A 4,160-nucleotide genomic window follows, 5' to 3' on the forward strand; every position below is an offset into this window, starting at 1 on the left:
AGGGCTAAAGATAAATATTAGTTTTATGTGGATAAAAATATGCTAACTAGGTAAGCCAATACATTATTTTAAAAAACTTTTACAAAATATAATATTTAAAAACACATTAACAAACTAATAAACTAAGAGTATGACCCTACAATAAACTAACATTAATATATAGTATTTTAATAAACTAATGATAACTAAGAGTATGATCGTACAATTTTAAAAACACATTTAGTTCAAGATGAAATTCTATAGTTTGAAAAGAAGTTGATAAAAGAATGTAGATAACATATTAAATTATCTTTGATACACATATATCTAATGATTGTGTAAGTTCCAACTAACTTACATAGATCAAGCCTATTTAGATCAAGTTATTATTAAATTCATCCATGGTAATTGATATTATTAATTTCTATAGTTTTTTAATAAACTAATGATAACTAAGAGTATGATCGTACAATTAAAAACATATTTAATTCAAGATGAAATTCAATAGTTTGAAAAAAAGTTGATATTTAAGAATTATAACATATTAAATTGTCTTTGATACATGTCTATCTAATGATTGTGTAAGTTCCAACTAACTTGTATTGCCTATTTAGATCAAGTTTTTTTTATTAAATTCATCCATAGTAATTAATATTAATAAAATGTATACATTTAAAATAACATTAATAAACTAATAAACTAAGAGTTATGACCCTATACAATAAACTAAGAGTTATGACCCTATACAATAAATATGTACATATATATATATATATATATATATATATATATATATATATATGTATACATATACATATATATATATATATATATACATATATATATGTATACATATACATATATATATGTATATATATACATATATATATGTATATATATACATATATATATGTATATATATATATACATATATATATGTATATGTATATATGTATATATATATATATATATATATATATATATATATATGTATATGTATACATATATATATATATATACATATACATATATATACATATATATATACATATATACATATATATACATATGTTTATATGTATATACATATATATATATATACATATATAATTATAATTTATTTTTAAATTTAAATATATAAAATTAAAAAATTCAGTTCAGATAGATATTTAATTAAAGTTATAATAAAGAGATGATTCTATTGAGGCACCCAGTAGTGCTTAGATACAAGTTTTAAATAGTTTGTAAAGTTATTTATGTTTCAAACTAGATATATGCACTCATACTTAATTTGAATGTACACACGTGCGTGCGCGCGTGTGTGTGTGTGTGTGTGTGTGTGTGTGTTTAGATAGTTCTAATGTGTGTGTATGAATATATATATATATTTTTTTTTTTTTTTTTTTTTGCAGGGCTCAGTTGATGCGCCTCGGCCACAGGATGTAGAGGAGACTCGATCAGAGGGTCGTTCTATTCGTATGCATCTTGAGGGGTCCCTCTAGTAGTAGTAGATTTATATATTTTTTGATGCATTTATATATTGGAGACTTTGTATATATATTCTAGAGACTTACATACACGTGTATTTTAGTACCTTGATGGCATGTACATGTTTCACTATTTATTTGACTACTTAGTACTTTGGTAGTTGGATGGTCACATGTATATGACTTTTTATATTTTGCTACATACATGTTTATTTGAGACTTACAGTTTGCATATGTATGCATTTCAATAGAGATATTAGATGTAGATGTGTATTCTTGAGATGTACATGTATTTGTATTATTTTTTGTATTTTAGTAAAATATTCTTCATGAATTAGATTATGGATTTTATTGTGATCATTATAAAATAATGAAATTAACTTCTCTTTACCTACTTCAATAGTTAAATATTCAAAGAAGTTCCAAATTGATCTATGAACCTAATTTATTATTTTGAAAAAATAATAATAATTTATAAGGTGATTGAATTGAATTAATATATGTGCTTAAAACTACTAAATTAACCCAAATGATTTAGATTACAAATTTAAAACATTATATTTATTTGTAATCATTATAAAATAAACAATTAGTAGGACTAAAGATACATATGTGGTAAATCAATTAGTAGGAATAAAGATACAAATTTGTTAAATCAATTAGTAGGACTAGAAAGATACATATTTGTTAAATTATCAATTAGTAGGGCTAAAGATAAATATTAGTTTTATGTGGATAAAAATATGCTAACTAGGTAAGCCAATACATTATTTTAAAAAACTTTTACAAAATATAATATTTAAAAACACATTAACAAACTAATAAACTAAGAGTATGACCCTACAATAAACTAACATTAATATATAGTATTTTAATAAACTAATGATAACTACGAGTATGATCGTACAATTTTAAAAACACATTTAGTTCAAGATGAAATTCTATAGTTTGAAAAGAAGTTGATAAAAGAATGTAGATAACATATTAAATTATCTTTGATACACATATATCTAATGATTGTGTAAGTTCCAACTAACTTACATAGATCAAGCCTATTTAGATCAAGTTATTATTAAATTCATCCATGGTAATTGATATTATTAATTTCTATAGTTTTTTAATAAACTAATGATAACTAAGAGTATGATCGTACAATTAAAAACATATTTAATTCAAGATGAAATTCAATAGTTTGAAAAAAAGTTGATATTTAAGAATTATAACATATTAAATTGTCTTTGATACATGTCTATCTAATGATTGTGTAAGTTCCAACTAACTTGTATTGCCTATTTAGATCAAGTTTTTTTTATTAAATTCATCCATAGTAATTAATATTAATAAAATGTATACATTTAAAATAACATTAATAAACTAATAAACTAAGAGTTATGACCCTATACAATAAAATAACAACTTTAAATTAATTCAAATTATTATAAAATAAATCTCAAAGGTCAATTCAACCATGATGTACACTTATAACATGTAATATCTTCTCATGATCTTCATTGTCTAGTCTCCACTTGCGATGTACATGCTTAAATTTGGCTGGATGTAGACAAAGCCTGGTGGCAACGACTAGGTGGTTGTATCGTAAAACCTTGTTGTCAGGTTGATAATCAAGGAAGTGTATTCCATGTTGGACTATTTTGTCTTACTTCAAATATGTTCCCTCTATCACAACAAAACCTGCACCACAAATTTATTAAAATTTGATAGATATTAAGTTACCTAGATATATATAAATTCATATATGTATGTGCACACATGTATGTACAATACCATTGGGGAAAAACATTTTATCACCTTCTTCAAGATCATATAACTTTTTCCTCTCTGTAGTACATCGCAATAAATAATAACTAACACCTTCATGATTTCCAGGCTCAACAATCACTGCAAAGACATCTCCTACATAACAAGTATACATACATGTGTACAATATATATAAGATAGTTCAAATTGATAATTAAATAACAAGCTAAGATTAACTGACAAGTTGAGATTAATTTTTATGATACTTACCCACTCCTACGAATCCAGAGATATGATTATAATCATCAAAAATCAATAGAATATCATCAAAATTTTCATCATCTTTATCAAATGTATCGGTAACATCAAGTTGTACCAAAATCCATGCACCTATATATCCATGTGTTTGATTGGTGCATTCTTGATAGTCTTCCTCAATGCAATTGTCACAAAAACATGATTGAATGTAAGGAACATGTCTTTTCTATCCTCTTGCAACCATGCATGTTTTTTCTATTAACACTTGAAAGTTCATTAAATTAAAAATATGGATAAATTAAATTTAAACTTCAACAAATTGAAAGATAACAATAAAATTTTATAACTTAATTGCATAAAATTTAATAGATGTACACATCCATACCTGTTATCTCTCAAAAGATTCTATATGGTACCTATCAACTCATTGTTGATGATGTCCCGACCTCATCTAATGCAAAATGTGTCTTACACCATTCAACAACATCATGTACATCATTTACACAAACTTCCTGATAATTCATTTCATACTTTTGCAAAGCATGTTTGATGCAAGCTCCAACACCATCATATTCACCTTTTCCATGGCCACTCTCGAAGAAATTCCATATGTGTTTTATATTCTCATTGCGATGATATCTACATAATGCATAAAATGATCTAGATGATTTGAACTGT

Source organism: Cupressus sempervirens, chromosome 5, assembly GCF_028749045.1.
Source record: "Cupressus sempervirens isolate cs-2001-9-10 chromosome 5, ASM2874904v1, whole genome shotgun sequence".
Lineage (NCBI taxonomy): Eukaryota > Viridiplantae > Streptophyta > Pinopsida > Cupressales > Cupressaceae > Cupressus > Cupressus sempervirens.